Source organism: Maniola hyperantus, chromosome 20 (assembly GCF_902806685.2).
Source record: "Maniola hyperantus chromosome 20, iAphHyp1.2, whole genome shotgun sequence".
Lineage (NCBI taxonomy): Eukaryota > Metazoa > Arthropoda > Insecta > Lepidoptera > Nymphalidae > Maniola > Maniola hyperantus.
Genome location: NC_048555.1, coordinates 7,534,460 through 7,559,454, shown reverse-complemented (window position 1 = coordinate 7,559,454; position 24,995 = coordinate 7,534,460). Strand labels below are relative to the sequence as shown.

The following is a 24,995-nucleotide window of genomic DNA, read 5'->3' as shown; positions in this document are numbered from 1 at the left end:
ATCTATTGACGAAAACCGCATTGAAATACGTTGCGTAGTTCAAAAGATAAGCATACAGTATTTATTTTTTACAGACGGCGGGAAGCGACTTTGTTTTATACCACTATAGGTACTATGTAGAGATCATAATACTATGTAGAGTTCATCACAAAATCATTCCTTCCCAAGCCAGGAAGGGCGCGGTACTCCCTCTAATCTCTATAGAGTTACATTACAGTCGGTACACACTATTATCATACGTATGTTACGCATTTCATAGGTATTCGCCTAGAATCTAGATCAATTCGTTAACTATATACTTACCTACGAGTTAGAGATTGAACTCACTCTATTAGGTAATTGTTTAAATCTACGACTGCTAACGTCGAAAAAAGATCTCACAAAGTTACGGAACCTTCGTGAAGCGTGCAATAAACTTTTTAATTTGCGCGTCATTGATATCAGTACAACATCCCCGTGCGTTACACGCGAGGAGAGTAGACAGACAGGTGCGGTGTCATTTATCCGACGCACGCGGACTCGATGGGTCCACTCGAACGAAACTCGACGCGAAATCTTCTCCCGATAGAAAACTCGTAGTATGTAACACAAAAACAAAAAACTTATGTTCTATTTCCGAACGCGGCACGCTTCATTCTATTTTCGAACGCAGATACAGATAACAAACTGAAACGCGTGTATGTGTGTGGACTGAACTTTTTGGTGAAATACAGATTAAAAATGATAATTTTAATGACGATGAATTATTTAGAAATTTAAATTGTTGTGGTTTGCGCTTGGTGAAGTGAAGATAAATTATTGTCGGTGAGTGAATTAATTATATTAAACTTTGCGTTATACTTTTGTATTTTTTATGAAATAATAATTAATTACCTAATAATAATAAGTACCTAACTATTAGAGTGTTGTATTCCCAAACGCTCACACGCAATATTCTATTGGAAGTTACTTTAGAACCAATTTGAATTTTGAACACAGACAATAATACTTAATTAATAGTACCTACCTACTTACCTATTATAATGCGCGTTTATAACTTTGAATTGAAACTAGCTTTTGGTGCTTTTGGGTAATTTGTCCGCGTGGATTTTGGATACTAAGACATCGTTTACGAACCCTTTGTTTTCCCGATAAAAAGTACCTACTTATCTATCCGCGTGGTTTTAGGTTTTTCAAAAATCCCGTGGGAACTCTTTGATTTTCCGGTATAAAAAGTAGCCTATGTCCTTCACCGGGATGTAAGCTAACTCTGAACCAAATTTCATAAAAATCGGTTAAACTGTTGGGCCGTGAAAAACTAGCAGACAGACAGACAGACACTTTCGCATTTATGATATTAGTATGGATTATGTGATTAACAAAAAAGCTAAAACGGAGTGGCGGACAAAATACTTACTTATCTATCGTCATTAATATATTATTATACCTATTAATATTATAATTAGCAACAGTAATAAAAATATAATGCCTAAAATTAGAATATAACATGTTTTTTTTTTCCGCACGACGATGATATGTATGGTCTCTACTCAACTCTACATAATTTATAAACGTTTACAAAAAGTTTGCTAATGTCGGATAGATACCTAGCTATTAATACACAACAGTAGGGCGATTGTCTAAAACCTGCATCAATCATTATTACAATCTCAATTGTTCTGATTGGCTGAATTTGTGCGATTCTTGTTGCAACAATGCATTGTGGCCAATAGTGAGCAAGCATTAACCAATCAGAGATGATTGCGATCGTGACATTTTAGCTGTCAAACAACCGCGGTAGGGCCACAGTGCTACATTGCTACGCTGGAAATTAAATCGACGATAAATTAGGATTTATTATTAATCGACTATCGATTTCGGGTCTAGATATCGGAATAACCTCTATTAGCGATTAATAGCTTCTTTTTAAGGTTCCGCACCTCAAAAGGAAAAAGGAACCCTTACAAAATAACTTCGTTGTCTGTCTGTCTGTCAAGAAAAGGGAATCAAAACGTAGAGGAGTTAAAGGATATTTCCCGTTGACTTAGAATCATGAAGTTTGGAAGATAGATAAGTAGGTCTTATAGCACAAGGAAAAAATCCGAAACCGTGAATTTGTGGTTACAGCACCAAAAAAACCAGCTAAGTGCAAATCAGACTCGCGCACTGAGGGTTCCGTACTCAACATTTTTTTTTTCAACATTTTGCACGATAAATCAAAAACCATAAAGTATAAAAATAAACAAAAATCTGTTTTATAATGTTCAGGTAAAGCCATTTCATAATTATATGAAACCCCACGGCACTTGGTATACTTATTTTACTCAGAAAATTGAAAATACTAATTATTTGTTCATGAACACATTGATATAGCCACAAATTCACGGATTTCGGATTTTCTAGGTCAACGGGAAGTACCCTATAGGTTTTCTTGACAGACACAACAGACCGACAGACTGACAGACAGACAACGAAGTGATCCTATAAGAGTTCCTGTTTTCCTTTTGAGGTACGGAACCCTAAAAATTAAAGTGTGTTTACAAAAAAATAATTAGGTAATTAGTTTACTAAATCAAAATATTATGTAGATCGCGCTGAGTGTTATATCCTGTACGATGGTACGGAACCCTTTTTGTGCGAGTCCGACTCGTACTTGACCGATTTTTGTGACGTTGCCGAAATATTTCTACCAGCTACAGCGGCAATCCAATAGGGTCTCGGACTGTTGTAATAAAATGATGTGATTTTTTGTATATCGGTTGTTTATGGGGCTAGCATTCATTATTAAAGAGAGTTACTTATTTAAAAAAACATGATTTTATTTATTTTTAACACAATTAATTATTAACGCCATGCTGTACGGAAAGCGAATAATGACGTCACAATGCGTATGCGACAAATACTTTTCAATTTTATTAACATAAAAATATAGTAATTTCTGCGGGAAAGTATCTTTTGTTACAAACTTGAAAAATATTTGTCGTTTATGCATTGTTACGTCATTGATCGCTTCCCGTAGAGCCGAGAGTAGTGAGCCGGCGATGGGCTGATCATGATGATGATGCTGATGATAATACGAAATGTGAATTAGCCAACGTGCGTCGGTAAATTAATTGTGACATTAAAATTGGTTTTATTGAAATAAACGGGAACCGCACTTGAAATCGATAATATTTTGTCAAGCATCATGTTATAAACGGTTCTTACCACTCGTGTAAGTGGTAACTGGTAATCAATTAAAAAAAACAGCTAAGCGTGAATCGGACTCGCGCACCGAGGGTTGCGTTCCTTGGAAGGGATACCTGTAATTATTTTGCTGCCTAAATTTCTCCAAACGCAAATAATAAATAATTTTTTATGTGGTTTAACTACAAATTAACGAATTTTGGATTTTTTCCTTTACTTGTGTTTGCTTAGACCTTACGTCTTTAAAATTCGTGCGTTCGTGCGTTAAAATGAATGTTAAGGAAAGTAATTAGTAATTACCTACTTAAAACGCACATAACTCCGAAAAATTGGAGGTGCGTGCCCGGGATCGAACCCCCGACATGGAGTCCACCACGTCCCTCCGAGGTGGACATCCTAACCACTAGGCTATCACAGCTATGAGGTGCCTACGGAATCCTAAAACATTAGAGTAGTTAAGTAAATGTCTGAGTATTTGTCGAGTACAAAACAATCAAGGTGTATTGTTGAAGTCATCAATTATCCCCACTTATTATTGAGAGCTCTCACTCGCGTCGCGTCGGTGGGAACGACCTGAACAATGGCTTCGGAAGCGATCATGGGTATAAATTATACTAAAAAAGTAAAAAACAAATTATTAGCAAATAAGTAAGTTCTTAGGGTTCCGTACCCGAAGGGTGCCAACGGGACCCTATCACTACGCCTCCGCTGTCCGTCCGTCCGTCCGTCTGTTAGCGGGCTGTATCTCGTGAAACGTAGGTAGAGTTGAAATTTTAACATAATAAATCATAATCATCATCATCATCATCATCATCAACCGATAGACGTCCACTGCTGGACATAGGTCTCTTGTAGGGACTTCCACACGCCACGGTCTTGCGCCACCTGAATCCAGCGGCTCCCTGTGACTTGTCTGATGTCGTTCGTCCACCTAGTGGGGGGTCTTCCAACACTGCGTCTTCCGGTGCCAGGTCGCCACATATACACACATAATAAATATTTCAAACAAATAATAAGAATTTCAAAATGGCTGGCATGAAAATTAAAAAAAAGTGTTACCTATTTCTTGTATAATGGTAAGAATACGTATGATGATAAGCTAGACCTTGACCACAGTCTCACCTGGTGACAGATTTTGGGCTGCATCTAATCAATTTCTACGCGGCATCATACCGGAACCCTGAACCGCTAAATCGCTTGGCAGCATGGAATTGCCAGTAGGATCCATTGCCATTACGGTCGCAGGCTCGCACCAGACCAGACCAAAGACAGTAAGTATAGATTTTTTTGGCCCTTTCACTCATGAGACCACGGCGCTCATCCAGTGGCACTGAATAAGACCCCTTCATGGTGCTCAACTTCTAAGTTTTCTAGTATAAAATCCTTTCTAGACTCGAAAACGACAGAAAAATGTAACTCATTTAAGAGTTTAAGCGATAGCGATAGGCTCGAATTTTTTCTTTTATTTTACAGAAACGATCCTTAGGGGCTTCCAAGTTCCAACTTTGTTAGAAACTGGGTTTTACCCACCTACTTATTTATATTTTCTTTCACCTGATTTTGGATTTTATTTACCTAAAAGGATTTCTCAATGTTTGAAGGCCCCTCTAGACCCGAGGCAAGGGGCGGACCGCCCTCTCCGCCCCATCTTAGTGCGCCACTGCGCTCACCACTGTGACTCGGAGGTTGTACCTGTCGCATGTAAGCATTGAACACTAAATACAATAAATAATAATATTTCTAGAGATGAATACATCGTAACAGTAGGTACGAGTATATGAAAAGTTAATAAAGTTAAAGAATAGGTGCTTCTAAAAGTATACGAGCAGTAAGCCTGTGTCGTGTAAACACGTTTCGCCTTTGTTTTGGAAGTTTATTACTTACCTACCCGTTAATATCTATCTACTTACTTACTGTGTTTTGCTTTCTGAAATCAACATTCTGGGCCGGAAAGTATTTTTCCTCTAAATACGAAAGGCAAGATACTTTTGGCATAAATGCGTGAACGAAATGCTATTTAGATAGGACGTTCTATAATAAATCCGAGATTATGAAAAACACAATACATAACTCTAAAGCATTGAGCAAAGCGATAGGCTTACGCGTTTCTTTGAGTTTTCTACAAATTATTTACACTGGACGTCAGTGGAGTGGACGCCGATAATGATAGCTAAGAAAAGCTAGAAAAGCTGTAGGCCGTTAGCAAAACTAAACATTCTTCTGTGTGGCTGCTAGAAAGGCTAAATGCTCAAGTGACAGTAGCCTGTGTGCCCAAACATAAACGCACTGCCGTTTCGGTTAATTGGTACTCAGCAGTACACACATTATTGATACAAACGGCGCCGCCTCCAGCAGGCGGTGCTTAAGCGACCAATGTGGCTAACTTAACGGTAAAGGTGATACAATCCCCACCACATCACTGTGCGTAATACCTACTGATAGTTAGGATAAGGTTACCATTTACGGATAAACAATAGACACCTTCGCAGGGGCACCAAACGCAATGTAACGTTAACACAAACGTATGTAGGTAAACAGATGAGAAACTGCTAAACTTTTCTAAATCTCCTATTCCGTCTTGGAAGATAAGATTTTTTTTAATAGCCTCCTCATACATAATCCTATCTATCACTAGTCGATGACCGCGACTTTGTTCACGTGGGATTAGGTTTTTTAAAATCCCGTGGGAACTCTTTTCATTTTCCGAAATAGAAAGCAGCCTATGTCACTCTCCAGGTCTTTATCTATAATAATTATGCAAAAAAATCACATCAATCCGTTGCACCGTTGCGACGTGATTGAAGGTCAAACCAACAAACAAACACACTTTCGCATTTATAATAAGGGTACTGATTTACCAATAATAGCAATGGTAATAAAGTAACAATGAATAACCATTTGCTGAAAAAATAGGTACCTACCCTAAATTTAAGAACAGCAGTTACTGCTGCCAACAGTTGAGAAATATCCGAAGTTTTATTTTCTAGTCCTCTTCATACGGGAACGTCAACGGGAAGTACCCTGTAGGTTTCTTGACAGACAGACGGACAGACAGACAGACAGACAGACAGACAGACAGACAGATAGACAGACAGACAGACAGACAGACAGACAGACAGACAGACAGACAGACAGACAGACAGACAGACAGACAACAAAGTGATCCTATAAGGATTCCGTTTTTCCTTTTGAGGTACGGAACCCTAAAAAGGTCACAAAAAATTAATACCCACAAAGGTAATAGACATTATTCTCGTACGTAACCAGGGTTACTTAACAACCATAGCAGTAAAAAAGTGAATTTCAAATAGCTCATTAGACTTGCAACAAAGGAATCAGCGAGTCAAGAAATTAAATACGAGTGCGCTGGAAACGTCAGAAGAGCTATTTTAATTATCATAAAAATTAAAACGTATGAAGAGCACGCGCCGTTATTTTTGGTAACGTCTCGGATCCCGTTTACAAATCGGCGATACGATACGCTCAACAAGTCGTCGCAAAGCTGATGTGGAAAACATTATTCGAAGAACCCATAGACGTTGGTGTCTCAAGGTGTTTTAATATTGATCCCGGAAAACGCAACATTGGGAAACAGCTGATCATTTCAGATAAAATCCTGGGAGACGTTAGACTTAAGATCGTGTTCTGTGGTACTAAGCAAGAAAACTCATAGGCAGTTATCTAAATGTGAACGTCTATTGATTAAAACGGCGGTAATTCGTAGCGCAAAAAGTAATGACTAATATACGATAATATCAATGTTCAGATTTGCCATTTTTAAATGAATACATAAATTTATTATTTCAGAATTTATGCGAAGATCTTTCTAAAACAAAATTACTAAAATAACGTTTTATTATTCCAGTTATTACGCATCAGACGTGATGTTTAATTTAAACATTGACTCAAGCCTCAGACAGTAAAAAATGTAAATAACGTACCTTGTTAATTGTTGTGGAATCAATAAAATTTAATGGCGGCAAAATTCGTTTCATTCGGACTTAATTGTTGTGATCTAATTTAAACTGCAAATTTTAAAACAGTTTTAATTAATGAAAATAATTTGCATAAGTTTCGGATATCAATAAAAGTAACTGGGCCAATTGCAGTAAAGACATAATATGTAGAGCTATTAACTTGATAATTTAGCAATCAGCAGAGAACTTAAAAAATTCAAATTTTAACGACTTTTTAATAAAGAAACAAATTCATAAAATTAACTTATTTAGAGGAATCTTTACGAAAACAATTTTATTGACCAAGTTATGGACTTTGCTGACCTTAGCTGCCGCAACAGTAATTGATAATTGAATCCAAGCTTATGGCTTCAATCCCACTTTTTAACAATGAGATGTTTGCTCTAATTGAGATGTGGACAGTAAAGCAGACTTTTTAAGCTGAATTGTTATTTTAGACATTTTAGCGCGGTTAATAGCCTCATCTGGTGACAGAAGGGCTGGCTCATTTTTTGCGCAAAAGATCAGCCTGGCTGTTGGCACCATTACACGCGGGCATGATCAAGCACTGTAATTAGATAAGGCTAGCTTTAAGTCTTACTGTAACATTTTCAGCTGAATTCGAAGTTCGGATTCGCCAGAAAAATTAGGGTGACGTCATTACCACTATTTCTAATACTGAAACACATATTACTTACACCTGGTTACGAATTGTGTGTTCGCCCATGAGCTTACGTCGTCGAGATATCTTGTGAACGGGGCATGGTCAATTCGGTAACGGTTAAGAGGAAAGCATAACGGGGGGATATAACACGCGATTCTGTAAAGCTGTCCTCATGTAGATCACGATTGGTTGTCGTGTCGTCGTGTGTAGTTTACTGTTATTGCTGTAAAACTCATCTTTCTCTTGCAATTTTCCTGCTATTTTGCATATCAAGGGCGGCATTTATAACTCATTATACTACGGTGGTAAACATTACTTAGAACTAGATTTATATATTTTATTGTTAGGATTAATTTATATGGAAGTTGCCGTGTCTGTGCGCACGAAGTCGCCGCAACTCCACGCATAGACGCGGCATAGAAGATAGCTTCCATATAAATTACAGCCCCTAACGGTCGCCGTCGACTGAGTTGCCGAGCGACTAGTCGACCGTGCGTAATGGGCTGAGACGAGTTCAAATCCAATTACCAAGTATTTATTGAACTAAATCAAAACTCAACTAAGTAGAAACCATTCATACCGTTGTTTCACCCCTTTTCTAGATAAATTGTAGAAATGAATTAGTGTACAAAAACTCGTTGATCTTTCCCATGAATCAGTAGGCAAGTAGTAGAGGTACGTGAGGTTGAGTGGAGGTTGATTAGAATCTAAACACTAGTTGTTAGCTACAGTTAAATATATCGCTGCATTGAATAACAATGAAAATAGAAATCTGGTTTTTGCAATTTTTCTCAACTGCCGTAGTTCATGACAAGGGCCAGAGAGTCAATAACATATCTAACGTTGAACTGAAGCAATTACTTTGTCGAAGTTCGTTTCAAGGATCACCCTTTCGCAGAGGTGAAAGACCCTGGCATGCAGTGGCAATTTCAGAATTTATAATTTACGTTACGTTTACGACGCTAGAAAAAGCAAAATATCAAGAAAATGCCAAAAGACCAAGCTGCCGAGACAAAACTCGCGGACCTAGCTGCAATCTCGGTGCAGTCACGCCTCCTGCCGTTTTGGCGTCCCGTGCTAAGGACATGGTACTTTGTGTAGTTTGAAGCAGCTGTCAACCCACTGAAAACCTCGGATGATCAAAAATATAGATGTTATGTTATGTTCTACAGAAGTTCGACCCAGCAGATCTACAGCACGTGACAGACTTGATATACAACCCGCCCGAAACCAGGAAATATGAAGCAATTAAGGTTGGGCTGCTTAAAATCTGATCTAAGAACTCGGTAACCAGAAGCCCAGCGTATTGCAGAGGAAGATGCGCGAACTTAAGGATGGGCTGATCACCGAGGAAGGCTAAAAATTGAATGGCTAAATTATAAATTATAATAATTTCAAAAATCCTTTAATGTTTTATCGTTTTGTATTTTGTGTCTTTTTTGTACCTTTATTTGTATTTTTTATCATTAATCATCTAGTTAGTGTAAGTGGCACTGCCGTTCCAATTAGATATAAAAAAAATATAAAAAATAATAAAGGTCTGGCACGCGCTGGCTCTTAGTCCATTAACATAACTTGCATTTAATATTTTACGGTATTTTACATACATATTCGTATTTCAGAATTTATTTACATCTCGTATTATAAATTTGATAAGGTAATAGCTAAAATATTGATTTTTAGGAAAAATCTTTTCAAATTATTCAAATGAGGATGTAAATTCTAAATTGAGTATACAAAGTCGATTTTATAAAAAAAAAGCTGTTTTTGACTGATAAGTTTACTGCGACCATTTAACTTAGTAGAAAAAAAAATCTACGCTTAGTATAATGCACAAATAATGAGAAAGGACTTGCCATGTTATTTGCTCTATGTGTCAACTGTCATGCCAAAAGTACGGTTTACTCATTAAGGACTAAGGACTAAAATTGTACTTTTGTCATGACAGTTGAAACATAGATCCAATATGACGAGTCCCTTCTCAAAATTTATACGTTACTAGCTCATGCTCGCGACTTCGTCCGCGTGGACTACACAAACTTCAACCCCCTATTTCACCCCCTTAGGGGTTGAATTTTGAAAAATCCCTTCTTAGCGGATGCCTACGTCATAATAGCTATCTGCATGCCAAAGTTCAGCCCGATCCGTTCAATAGTTTGAGCTGTGCGTTGATAGATCAGTCAGTCAGTCAGTCAGCCTTTTCCTTTCCCTTTATATACTTAGATAATTACTGTATCTGTTTATATTATCTAAATTATATTTATGTACCTACTTAAAAGGTAAAAATTTTCCAGGAAATTAATTAAATTTTAAACATATCTAGATGCTTAAATTAATTATTTTAGAAACTTGAGATTTTGTAGGTGTGTAGGTTTTCTCAATGGAGCCAAAAAAAAAGATTTCAGACATTTCGTCGAGTAAAGCCGGGGCGGGTCAGCTAGTATACCCAGATAAGACGTATTGTTTCAATTTGTAGTAAAGTTTAAACAGGCAGGGAAATATATTAAGTACCTACCACAGCGGTGCTTCCACAACTTTCTAAAACAAATGGCCATTATGAATTCTACGTACGCTGCGGACACGTAACATCCACTTGGTTTAGACAAATATATTTGTGGCAAGACAACTGTAACTAAAATATTTGTCTAAAACGTGTGTTTAACTGGCAACACTAATGTGCGATCACGTTCCGAGCTAGCAACACCGTGGAAAGTCGTAATCTCAGGTGTGCGCGTTATGCATAATTTGTTTTCCCCGGAAATGTTGAGGCCGATTCTCTTGTACACAATCTCTAAACTAAACTAAATTGACAGGTCTAAATCTAGTGCCATCCTTTTCCGCAAGCAACATTATGAAAGGGATAGCAATATATTTAGACGTGTCATTTTAGTTTAGTTTAGAGATTGTGTACAACGGAAATTGACATTTATAATATTAAAATGCGAAAGTGAGTTTGCATGTATGTCTGATCTTTATTAACGTAGATCGAGAAAAAAAGTTCTTTAATTATTTACTACAAATAAAGAACACCTTCAATTATTGTCAATAAGTAATAAAAAACTTGCCAAGTGCGAGTCGGACTCGCGCACCGAGAGTTCCGTACTACAGCCGTATTTTTCATACGATAAATCAAAAACTACTTATTTGTTATGAACACATTTTGATTTTTTTGGGATGTAACCACAAATTCACGGTTTTCAGGTTTTTCTCCTTGCGTCTGCTATGAGACCTACCTATCTACCTAAGTACCTACCTGCCAAATTTCATGATTCTAGGTCAACGGGAAGTACCTTGTAGGTTTTTTGACAAACACGACAGACAGACAGACAACGAAGTGATCTTATAAGGATTCCTTTATTCCTTTTGAGGTACGGAAGTCTAAAAAATTATAAAATTACATAAATCAAGAACCGTACTTAACCGCAACAAAGTGATTTAAAATTCAAAAGTAAAAGTGTTTAAATCGAAATAAAATGCATAAATCGCATGCGAATGTGAAAATTTTAATTGCGAAACTCGCAACTTGGAGTTAGTAGGTAGGACCTACTCGTACCTACCGAGTGATACCATCTAAATTCTAATAGGGCATTACTTACTTTGATTTATTGTACCTCAGTGTGTAGGTACCAGACTAGAGGGTGCTTATTTCTGAAGTCAAAACTAGTTATGAAGCTATCAAAATCACTACCCATAAAATTATAAATGCAAAAGTGAGTTTGTTTTTTGGTTTATTCTTTCAATCACGTCGCAAGGGCAACGGAGTCGACGTGATTTTTTGCATGGCTATAGAAAGACCTGGAGATCCTCTCCGCTCCACTTAGGTGGATACCGGGCCTAACAATGTATTACCAAGCGCTGGATCTAGAAGCTTAAAAAATTTCGCATTTAGACAGGTACACTTTCACCACAAGAAAGGATTTTGAGAAGAGATTTGGAAAATCAATACATGCGGATAAAGTCGCAGAAAAAAGCTAGTCATAATATCATGCTATTAGGTATAGTTATCTATAGTACGTGACAAGTCAAGATGGCAATCGGGGAGGAAGCACCCCGCACACCTGCACAGCCCCCGCGCTAACCCGGTGCGGGCGAGCACGGGTGACGTGCGGGTGTGCGGGGCGTCCTCCCGCCTCATACCCCGATTGCTATCTCAACCTATCGCGGACTATAATATATTATGCTCATCTGTAAACATCCGTGGATCATAGACAAGGACGACTTTATTTTACACTGACATGCTATCACATTGCTATTGGCTACAGACGCAATTTTTGCGATCAGCTGAATTTATGGCATTCTTGTCGCAAATGTGTGAGAGTGCATTTAATAGCTAACAGCAAGAGAGTTTCAGCTAAAAAGTGATTCCGATCTTTACGATGAAGTCAAGCTATGGCCGTTCCGCCGTCTGCGTTAACTCTGCAGGTTCTACTGAGAAAATATGACAATAAACTGAGCAGTAATAGGTAATAGCAATTAGCAGTTGAGACAACGTATTTGTTCATTATTATATTTTAGTCATAGATAACAAACAATTATCGGCTCAAGCACAAACGGATAAAATGCAATGAACAATTTCATTTAATGTGGTTTTAAAGTTTGGGGTTCAATCCAGGAACCCTCACTCTCGCAGGACTCTGGCTTTGCACGGACTAAGTATTAATTCTATTATGACTTTTCGGTAGGTACCTAAGCTCTGTCAGCGCCAGCAGGATTACCACGTTGTCCAAATGTTGAATGTAAGTAGATTAAGTTTAGTGATGTTCCTTTTTTTTTATATTGCGAGCATAGGAAAAAGTGGGTCATATGATAGGTAGTAATATTGCTCGCTATTTACATTAATATAATCAAGCAGTGATAATACCTATCAATTCTAGAAATGTTAATTTAATGACGGGATTTTACGCGCTATATATGTAGATTCGGATCTATATTTTTTGTTCCAATGCAAATACGATATCTTGAAAATCAGTCGAAAGATCTCCAATGCAAACGATGTTTAGGTATTACTAATAAGTGGTGGCTAATAAAGATCCGGTGCATTGAACCTATTATTTAATTTTGAGGTGTAATGCCAATTCCCAATAAATATATTGATGACATCATTTTTGGCCGATGTCTCGGCTATCAATGTAAATATGTAAGATTAGGGTGACCATCTTATAGACTAGATCTTTGACTTCGAAGTTAGATATTTTATACTCAGGAATATTATTGACTAATATCTGATTATATTCAGCCATACTCATAAGAATAAGAACCTAAGTACTCTTCAATATTATCAATAATATGATTCCTTAGTGATCCTTAGTAAATACTTAGGTACCTACTTACTGTTTAAAAGATCTGTTGCCATTTGTTTCCTTCGCAGGAGGTATCCCCAGCAATAACTAGGATGACCAATGTTGTTCTTCTGTTGGTTCCAAATATTTTTTTATCCCTTTTCTCAAATAAAGATGGTAGTTTTTCAAGTTTCAACACATTTAGACTTAGGTAATAAGACTTAATTATTATTAATTTGATCGTCAAATTTTAAGCTATAGTCGTATATTTAACCTTGGGTGAAAACAATTCTTTTCAGTTCAACCCCTTCAATTAAAAAGTTTGTACTATGTTAATATAAGTACCTACTATTAATTAATAGAGATTATTTCATCCAATCTATTCCTATCAAAGATGTAGATATCCGTTGCAAATTGAATCGTCAATCTAAAATGGTGACTCTAGTTCGAAATGGATTTCGAATTCGCCACACTGCGCATACCAAAGGGTAGGGACATGTTAGGTAATCGGTTCATTCGTGATCCGAATTGATATGATCGCATTTAGAAATGTAGATTGCTAAACATCTCTAAGTTGCATGTAAGTTAGACATATTGTGTGGTATTTTCTTACTCGTATTTAGGTAATAAGTATGTATTTGTTGTGGTCTTTAAAAGCGGAGTGGAAAGTCTGAGGTTCGATCCCGGTTTGTAATAACAGCAAATTTTTGATCTCGGACACGCAGCTGCAGCATTTAGGAATCGTGCATTTTATGCAGTAAAATATCAATCGCTTGTTCTAAATAATTTTAAAGTTGAAGGATATCTTCGCGAGTATGCCTGAGAGTTCTTCATGATGTTCTCGATGATGTGCCGACCTAGGTACATGAAGTCTATTTATCCGCATTTGAGCTAACGTGGTAGGCTATGACCTGGCAGACCCTTCTCATTCTGAGAGGAGACCCGTATAACATTACCGTGCCCGTGCTCAATAGAGAGTCAGCGAAGGGATGAGATAAATTTGTCAAGGTTGAATTTGTCCTTTTATCTCAACTGATACTGTAATGTTCCATCTTATCCATCCAATCCATCTAATCCATCTTGAGAGTCCATACATATATTCAGGCTTTTAAGCGTTTTTTTCGAATCCATATATAAATTCGTAGGTAAATATATAATTTTTATCGGCATGACATTATTTTAAATTTAATACGATTTACAGTTATTTCTCTAAAATCATCAAAACAGAGCTAGTTTTAATTCATTTCCTCAAACGAGACAGTCTGTAATCAAATCGGATCGGGAACTTTTTTGAAGTAGGTAAATATTCTCCGAGATGCCCAAAAAAACGTCAACATGACTTGGCTTATTTTAGAAAACTCTTCAAGTTTCCTAAAATGAGCTAACAAGTTCTGTTGAAGTGCCGTTTTGTTGCTTATAAATCTAGTAAACTACTACTTGTTCCAAACGCTGTTGAAATGTTCCTACAAGACGATGCACGCAATTAACCAAATAAATCAATCACTCAATTAATTTATTGCTCAGAACCCGGTGATGGTATTTAACGTTTTGTTTCAAGGTGTATGCTGTGTAATTGTAGTAGTCTGTGCAAGTCTTAATTATGATGCTCAAAGCATAGATTTATTTCAGGAAGTATAGGTAGGTACATTTCAGAATATAATAATTATGAAGGTATAACGTCGATTTGAAATTTTCACTTTCCATTTTTGACTAAAAATCTTGTATCTCAAGCAAAACTCATTCACCCGGCCTCTCTCGAGGTGAGGTACGGTAAGAGGCTAAGGGTGACACGCACAAATAACATTTTTTCCGTTATCTTTGGAAACAGCACTATTTTAGACTCCACCCGCCAATGAGTAGTCGCTTCAGTGAAGCGGGCTCTTAAGTAGATTTTTTGTAACTCCTGATTTACATGCTCCAGTCTCAAAATGTACTTCTGAAAATAAGTAGAAAATTGGACATGTATAAACAAAATCAAAAATTAAAAAGTCTCAGTTAAAGGACTTGTGAAAGTAACATTTACCTACACTATACAATCATTAAATTATTACTATCTTCGGTCTTCGAGGAGGTCCTTGTTATCATGTTGTGTACGCAATACGCATATCGAGAGTATTATGGAATTCTTGTTTTACCTAGCTTATCAGCCACTGAGTTGGACCAATTAAGATATTATTATATCTAAGTTACGTTCCCTTAACAAGTAGAAGCAAGGAAGTAATATTATCACTATACACGAGTTATAATTGCTTAGTAACTAGGTCGGTCGGTAGTCGTCTCAAGCAGTAGACGCTGACTAAGGTCTCTTGTAAGAATATCTAGGTACAAAACACGATTTAGCACTGCTTGTGCCAATACTCCACAGTCCAGCACTTAGCAGATCCCAGCTACTCGCTCGAGGTCTTTTAACGCTGCATTTTGCGGGGCGGGTAGGATGCTTTGTTAATTTTATTAGCACGTAGAGAAATTACAAGCATAGCTCTATCCATCGCCCGCTGAGTGACTTTAAGCTTTCTTACTTGTATGAGGATCATAGTTAACGTCCATGTCGTCTTGCATCCAATGACATCACTTTGGTCTTCAAGAACTAAGGAATTTAAGACGAAAAGACATCTTGAAGCTTCCCGAACGCTGCCCAGCCGAGTTGCATAAATTATTAAAAATATTTTAATACTCTAGTGCCTTAGACAAGCTTATGGATGACGGTAACACAAAACTGCGTTTTAACAAGCAGAATTTGCGACAAGCGTCTTATTTAGAGGCCAAGTAGTTAGCGGTTTACTATAAATGAAACATTACAGTTGTTACCATATCAAATTCAAGCCTGCGGTTTGTCTTGGATAAAGTTTAGCGTCGCAGACTAGGTGCCGTGGGATCTTCGTCAAGTTAACGAGGTTCTAAATTTAAATTATAATTATGTTGTGACCATGCGGTGACCAATGTGGTTTTTCGCATTTCACAAGTTGTAGGAAAGATGACTCGGGATTCAGAGCTGAGAGAGGAATAATAGGCTACTTGACAATTTTTTTAAGTTGGTCTTAAATGGTTAATATTTGTCCTATTATATCAAAAAAATTAACACTATATTTTTTGCGCCCTAAAAACCGTAAAACTTTAATTTAAAAAAATATTTTTCTTAGACAGGTGAAAACACTGTCGGCCATGTTTGGCCGATAGATTATCTGTGCTCTGACGTCATGCATTTGTAAACAACAGTATAACCCTCGTGGTTATAAATATAGTGTTAATTTTTTTGATATAATAGGACAAATATTAACCATTTAAGACCAACTTAAAAAAATTGTCAAGTAGCCTATTAGCGTTTGGGTGCGATATTTCTTAGGCTGATAAGAGTTATGCATTTAGTAAGATGTCCTTTCAGGTTAGCGTGGTTCCATTTAATGTTACACTAACCTTTTTGTTAGTACTGCTGCTATAAGATGAGGTTGCTGTCAAGCGCTTAGGGCACGTTTACACTGAAGCGGAGCGGGTTGTTTTCAACCAATCGGATTATTGAGAGATGACCTATTACTTCATCTAACAATAACCAGATTGGTCGAAAACACGTCTCAGCTCCTCATAATGTCATTGAGTATTGGTAGGTAAGTAGGTAGGTATAATAGTAATACAGTTTCGAATGATGACATATGGATCCGAGACATGGTCGCTAACTATGGGCCTCATAAGAAAGCTCAGAGTCACTCAGCGGGCGATGGAGAGAGCTATGCTTGGAGTTTCTCTACGTGATCAAATCAGAAATGAAGAGATCCGTAGAAGAACTAGAGTAACCGACATAGCTCAACGGGTTGCGAAACTGAAGTGGCGTTGGGGTCCCAAGGTGCTGGAATGGCAACCTCGCACCGGAAGACGCAGCGTTGGAAGACCCCCCACTAGGTGGACGGACGACATCAGACGAGTCGCAGGGAGCCGCTGGATCCAGGCGGCGCAAGACCGTGGCGTGTGGAGGTCCCTACAAGAGACCTATATCCAGCAGTGGACGTCTATTGGTTGATGATGATGATGATGATGACAGTTTCGAATTGGTTCGAATGAATTCGAATTACGTGCCACTAGGCACTGATGCTTTAAAGATGAAATCTATATTAGATACAATCTAGTTTAGATAGTTTAGAACAGGTTTTATTTAACTCTAAGATTACAGGTAGAATAGTTTGTCCAAGCGTAGCTTGTAAAACATAAACTAGTAAAACTCCTGACCCTTCTAAGTTTTACGGTGGCGCACCCTCGATCTTGACCACATTGTTATTTTGTTGCAACTATAAAAACTGACAACATCGTTCCGCTTCAGGAATTCGAACAGCTTGATATTAATAAAAATCAATTCTGCAACAAAATGAAAAAACTCAGGAAGAAATTTCCAAGAGCAGAAGTATATACCATACCTCCTTGGGCAGTTAAGTAATACGCTCCAGCGCCGCCCAGCCTACCATATCGCACTGCCTAATGCCTCATAACCACTCAACACAAAATATTATTCAAATGAAAATCACCCTTTATCTTTTTACATAGAGTCCATAATACTTACTTTTTATAAACTCTCAACGATGCCCTCGTAATAATTGCTTCTTAAGTGAATGAACTAAACAACGAACACGCGCTATTTTTGTACTAAACTCATATCAAATTCATAAATGATAACGGTTTTTGCTTTATTATTCGTAATAAGGAAGTCAGGTAGGTAGCTCATAACAAAAAATCTTCCACGATGTTTACGAACACGATCTCCAAAAACTTTGAAAAAAAATAATTTTCTAATGTCTTAAAAAGTTTTGTTTGCTTTTTGCAGTGTATTCAATCTAATAGGTAGGTATAAGGTAGTGCATTCAATTCAGCTAAGGCAATCAAATGAAAAATCACTTTCACGCAGATTTAGCAACGCTTTGTCGATGTAAAAATCGCGAGAAAGCGGTGAGCGATCGTAATATTCAATATTAAGTGTTTTAATGACGTCATTGCTTCAAGACATCTTCGTTTGTGGCCCAAAACTCAGAAGCCTAACTAAAATATAGAGTCAACCTTCGCTATTCCAAGATTCATGTCATTGCGATGCATCATTTGCTATTCCCATTTGCTAGTGCCGCCTTTAGCTATAGTGTAGGGCAGGGAACACACCCACAACAAAGAGTCACACTTAACTATGGATGTGACTTAATGGGAAAAAAGTAGATGGATTCCCAACGAGGCACACTGTTACACTATTAGGTGTGACTCGTGAGGAACCCAATGCATGCGCAACGCATACAGAACCCTCGCACACCCGCACTGCCCTTGCTAACACGGTGTGGACGAACGCGGGCGACGTGCGGGTGCGTGGGGCGTCCCCCCTTTTTAAACCCCGATTGCCATCTCAACCTGTCGCGGACTATAATATGTAGTAAATCATCAATGTACGATTCACACCTGACGGACCGCGTCGGTTGCACTGACCGAAACGCACTTTACTGTAGTAATAACGTGAATTATAAATGTTTTGTTGGTTTTTATTGTAATTGCCTTTATTTGATTTACGAGCACGTGTCAGCTACTCGACACGGCTCGTTCGTTCAAATGTAACTGAATAGGTATATTCACCAATGCGCAATGGCAAATTACTTAAAAAAATTAAGTTCTTTGTTTAGAAGTATTATATAAAATATTTTGGTTTACAGAACGAACTTTGCCGGATTATTATAATAAGCGTGTATTTCTTTTATTTTATTAAAATGTTTTTAGGTTTCCATACGTCCAAAGTAAAAAAGAACCGTTATAGGATCACTTCGTTGTCTGTCTGTCCGTCTGTCCGTCTGTCCGCCTGTCCGCCTGTCCGTCTGTCCGTCTGTCGTGTCTGTCAAGAAAACTTGCCGTTGACCTAGAACAACATAAAACCCGAATTTGAATCCGTAATCCGTATTGTAAACACACGTACCGAGCGAGTCGAACAAGTTCTTCATAACATAAAATACATATATCGTATAACAATATTTACTCTACGAATTTTTATCATAATACGCACCTGACTCTATAGAAGTCTCTTTTTATTTTTACTTAAATATACATTTGAGTAAAAATAAAAAAGAATCGGAACATGTTTAATGTTTATGTTTACTTAAATAAATTGGTTATTTGTAAGAGTCCGTGTAACTGGCGCTACATGTAGTCTTTCTTTATACAACATCCAATTTTTTTTTAAACTAGTTCTACTAGTATAATATTCATTTGTCCTTTACACTTTTATGACAAGTTTTGATTTGTTTAAATCACTCTCAAAATTTGGAATAATATGTGTATACTATTTTTAAGCACTATGATACTACGACCAGACGGCAGACAGACATACATTTGTACACAGAGTCTTACAGATAGAGTAATCAAACTTTTAAAAAAGAATACATTTTTCTTTTTTATGTTTGGTCCAGTATTATATTTTTTCAAACATACTGAAATTGATTATGCATTCTAAGTTTAGAATGCGCTTTACCTATTCAATCTTTTTATTTTTTATGGCCTATTATATGAAATTTTAAATATTTATTTGCCTTGAAAGTGCATTTGCAGGCACGGAAGACTTAACTTAGTCTTGTCGTGGTTATAGATTGCTAAGTAATTAATTATCTATTAATAGTTTATCACTAATGAATCGTTTCTATGCTCGATAGAAATTATTATTTTAATTTATATAAGTCATTTTCTTTATTTTCAGAGCGTCGACAACTAAAATCCGCAATGATTTCATAAGGTACGTACATTTTTTTCCTTTTGCAGTCCGCCCTTTCTCATAGTCGTAAAAAGCGATTGGCAACCATTACTGCTATCTATATATTATTTCGGACATTACGGCTATATCTTCCTACTATAGTACGCAACAGATCGGGATGGTAATCGGGGAGGGAACGCCCTGCACGCCCGCACAGCCCCCGAGCTAACCCGGTGCGTGTCTGGGGCGTCCCGCGCCTCATAAGTACCTACTTCGTACCTACTATACATTTGTTGTACTGTAACACTATTTCCTTAAGCATAGAGTTATACCTATTGACCATTGATGTTAGTATTAAGCCTGCGGCCCAGGTGGGAGCGAGTGTGTCCTGCGGGGCGGATTCCATGCCGCTCGTCACCCGCTCTCGATAAGGACACGTCCGCGCGTCTTCCTTACTATTTCTTGTAAATATTAACCCTCTAACAAATAAACCTGGAATAGCGGTGGAATAGTTATACTCTGTTTTGTCTTTTTCCTTCAAATGTCAAATTACTGATGACAGAGAAAGACAAAACAGAGTATAACTATTCCACCGCTATTCCAGGTTTATTTGTTAGAGGGTACAAGTTTGTTCTACAATCTACACGCTCTCTGGGCGCTCCGCAGGACGCACTCGCTCTCACCCGCAAACAGACTCTTTCTAGTAGAGAGACGTAAACTTAGGGAGTCCCAATTATTCACTGTGAATTACTTTTCAACATTCTCAAGACTACAGTACCCAAGTTCTCAAGATTATTAGTTTAGTATCTAGTGTAAGTGCTCGTAATATTAAGACTAGGTTTTCCATATCCCTAACATGCTTCCCGTAATAACCTTAAGTAATAACCGAGTGTTGACGATTCGTTACGTAATCCATCATCACAGGTGCTCAAAGGTGCTATTGCAGCTACTGCAGGTTACGATAAAAGGTCTATTTATAGAGTAGCGATCGCAAGCGGCTTCCTTTGCAAATGATGGGTCATTATGTGTTATAGGCTTATAAGTTGTTATATTGTTATACATCATAACGTTCATAGCGCATATTGGCCATAAGTAGGCCCAAATCGGTTGCGTAAGTCTCATCCAAGATTCCTCAGTGCTTGAATGCCAAAGTCTTTGAACAATGCGTTACTGTTGCTAGTGATATAAATGTACCCGAGATATGGTCGCTACCTATGGGCCTCATAAGAAAGCTTAGAGTCACTCAGCGGATGATAGAGAAAGCTATGCTTGGAGTTTCGCTATACGTGATCAAATCAAAAATGAGGAGATCCGTAGGAGAACCAGAGTAACCGACATAGCTCAATGGGTTGCGAAGCTGAAGTGGCAATGTGCAAGGCACATAGTTCGCAAAACCGATAGAATTTAGGAGTTGCCAGATGCTAGAATGCCGGAAAGTGCAGCATTGGAAGATCTTCAGACAGACGACATCAAATGAGTCGCAGGGAGCGTTGTTAGATGACTTGATAATTTTAATCTTGTTGATTCAAAACACACATCTCCATTCCAATCCGCTTCAGTGGCAACGCACCTTTAGTGGACATCTATGATCGGTTGACGATGACAATGACGAATCGACTATGCACATTGTTTTGAAAGTAAAAGCAATATAGGACCACCTAGACATAAAAACAAAAATGTACGCAATGCAGTTTTACTCTATATTTACTTAATGCTCTTTTTTCTCTCAATGATTAAATTCCACATGTAATGGAGTGCATCTCCGTCAGAACTAGAAGTCATTGCGTAGCGTAGGCATTATCTCAGTGTGTCTAACCGCAAATACTAAGGCATTAGCTACACGTAATGCTAGGCACGCGATCCATGTCATACGAGGACGCCATGCTTTGACAAAACTAGCGCTGAAAGCATCTGGTTTGGCATTTGTACGACGATAAAGCGCTGATATTGCTAGAAATAAAAAATAAAGGGACTAGGGTTGTACTGTACCTATTCTTTTACTAAGTTCTAGTTAGAAAAATTAGAAAACTCATGCACAATGCATTGAAATACTGTCCCTATTCTAGGAAAGCCCGTATATTTTATAGGCTAGCTGTGCCTTCAACATTGATAAATAATAATTACCACTTGAATAATATTATGCCTGACTAATTAATTACCTAGAGCACTATAACGAACACAAATAATTCAATGATGTGTTCAGTTTTCCATTATTTTTTAATTCCTAGTTAAACTCATTAAAAAAGAACATAGGACCTACCCATACCTAGGTTATCAATCAATAATAATAATCTCAATATAATCAATAGAATCTGTGATCTACAATTTTTGCTACGTAAATTAAAGTGTAAACTTATCAGATGGAAGTTTAGTATGTCGCCACATCAAATACAAGTAAGTACGAGTATATTTGTATCATATATTGGTATGGTAGACATCAATTTGTCCATCTAACCTTATTTGTAGTTGATTTGTGATGAGCATTTTCGTAATTGGTCGCAGCTAGATCGAAGTGTGTCAAACCAAGATTCGGACAAAACTCATTCACAACAATTAGAAGTGTCTGTAATTATTATTGTACGTGAGTTTTATATTCGAATCTTGGGTTTGGCACTATTTGGTCTACTGCGTCTAATTAAGAAAATGCCCAGCAAAAATTAACTAGGTAGGCAGTAGGTACATATAAGAGCCCTCAGGTTACCTAAGCCTCTTAGTTTGCTAATGTTCCAAAGCTGTTTTGTCTTACTAACTTATTATTATAAACCTGAAAGTTTATATGTTTGTTACTCCTTCACGCGCCGCAATGACTGAACCGATTAAGCTGAAATTTGGAGTGGAGATAGCTATACCCGGAATTAATACATAGGCTACTTTTTGTGCTAGTTATATCTAAAATTCAAAGAGCTCTCCTGTAAAATCGACAACAATATAGTTACACTAGCGGCACGCTATGATGGCCGGTTTGACACATTACAATAGTGATGTGGAATGTCAATTTATTCTCGAACAAAAAACAATTAAGTTTTGTTTTTGTACCTGATTAAATAGGTTTAATAAAACAAAAATGTATATGTTTATTTAATTTATTTGAACGAACTGAATATTTGAACGAAAATGAATATACATACTTTATATGCACACAAGAAACATATGAATACAAAAGATACCGAAAAAGGTGCCACAAAAGGCCATAATTAATCAGATTCGTCCATACTACTATTTTCACTGTCGTCACTGCTATCATCACATACATTAATAATTATATGTTCGTTTTCTATAATATTATCTATTTTCACATCTCTTTCATAATCTTCCCTTATTAATTTAACAGTTCTATTCACAACCTTTTCCCAGTCTCCTTTAGTCACATGTTCACAAGCTTCTTCTAATAATTTTAGCATTTTTTTTGTGGTAAATGGGGGTTCTGTATTGTGTCTTGCAGCATATCCCTTAATTTGAGCCCACACCAACTCAATCGCATTATACTCACAATGGTAAGGCGGTAACCGTATAACTCTGTGCCCATGTTCTAATGCTATTTCGTCAATGACGTATCGGATCTTGGTTGGTTTGTTTTCTTTTAAAAGACGTACTAATTCCGCTTTTAACATATTCATGTTTGCATCTACGCCATTTTTACGAAGCCATGCGACGATATCAGCTTTCTTTTGGGATTGGGCAGGTGGCTTGTCAATTTGCATCGAGTGGTATGGGGCGTTGTCCATAATTATAATAGATGGTTCAGGGAGGCTACACAACATTGAGGTAAACCATTCAGTAAACTTTTCTCCATTCATGTCTTCATGATAGTCTCCAGTGGTTTTTGACGCAAAAGCCATGAGAGAACCTTCGACAAACCCGTTGATGGTTCCGGCGTGACAAATTATAAGTCGCGATCCTTTTCCTACAGGAACTTTGGAAGTAGATGCTGCTGTGTCATCGTTCCAAGAACGGCCTACAGTATGGTTAGCATTAAGCCATGTTTCATCCAAGAACACAACATTTTGCCAATTTTTGATTTCTTTCACTTGCCGTAAAAAAGTATACCTTGCCATCGCTATATCAAATCTTTCCATCAATATTTTGCGTTTGTTACATTTTTTGTATCGAAATCCAATGGTCTTCAAAATCTTCGTTAAAGAACTTTCCCCACCGAAGAATAATCCAGCTTCCTTCAGTGAATGCACCAACTTTTTTCTTGTTGGATACTCCTTCTGTAAATAGTAGCCGTAAACATGTCTTCGGATAGCATCGGCATCAAAGCTATCGATGCCTACGACTGGTTTTGCTCGTTTTCTCTTTTTTGGTGTGTGAAGTTTATTTTCTTCTGTGCCAGTCTCGCCATATTTTTTTTTAGTTATCCGTCTAACAGTTCGTTGTCCAATATTAAGCGCATCAGCTACGCGTTCAACCACTGACGTTATAGGTAAAATTGGCCCTCCATTTTGAGCTTCACGATCGAAATAGTTACGAAGGCGTATTAGGAACTCACGTGTCTGACTATTTAGAACAGTTCTCTGCGTACGTTCGGTCATATCGACGAAATCCACAACAAAGGGCTTGAACAGAGTCCAAATTAACGAGCAAGGGTCAACAGTAATGCAGTATCAATATTTGAAATCCAAAGCCAGGTCAAAACTATATCACAATCGCATTGCACTGACAGTTTATACTTTTCGAAGCAACGTCAATTCGAAACTGCTTTGTTTTGCATTGAGCATTGACGCGAGTTTGCCGGAGGTAGTAGTTGTGCTAGCCAGCGATCCTATGTGACGATCGTATTAGATTCCATTTTTAAAAATTTATTGATATTTTTTTGCGATTTCAGAGGTTTGTCCACATAGTGAAAATTGTTCATATTCACAAGTACATTCACCCCTTAAATGGTGCAAACTGATTTTTCTACACTTGTATACATTTAAGAAATCAATTTAATAAATAAATTTTGAGTCCTAAACCTAAAACTACATTCGATAAAATTTATGAATCTCTGCACATCACTATCGTCAATAAAGTAATACAATTATTTCCTTCAAAGTCGTTATCAATTAATACGGAACTTCATGAGCGGACAAACGTCAAACCGGCCATCATAGCGTGCCGCTAGTTTAGTGTAAAATATGAACTAAGCCATCGCTATATTGTAAAACAAACTAGAAATAATGATGTTACAACCCTAACAAATAGTTATGCGTTACGTTGCGTTGGCGCGAGCGATCGCAATCAGAGACGCGTGC

The 24,995-nt window shown here is 37.4% G+C and overlaps 1 protein-coding gene across 2 annotated transcripts in view; it reads left to right on the top strand.

Moving 5' to 3' along the window:
* Positions 1-518: 518 nt before the first annotated feature.
* The window catches only part of sha (shavenoid), a 79,195-nt gene continuing 54,718 nt past the window's right edge, over positions 519-24,995 (top strand). For both annotated transcript variants that reach the window (XM_034979433.2, XM_069505260.1), the window contains exons 1-2: positions 519-804; positions 19,765-19,800. The gene's annotated coding sequence lies outside the window, so the exon portion shown is untranslated. The remainder of the gene's footprint in view (positions 805-19,764; positions 19,801-24,995) is intronic.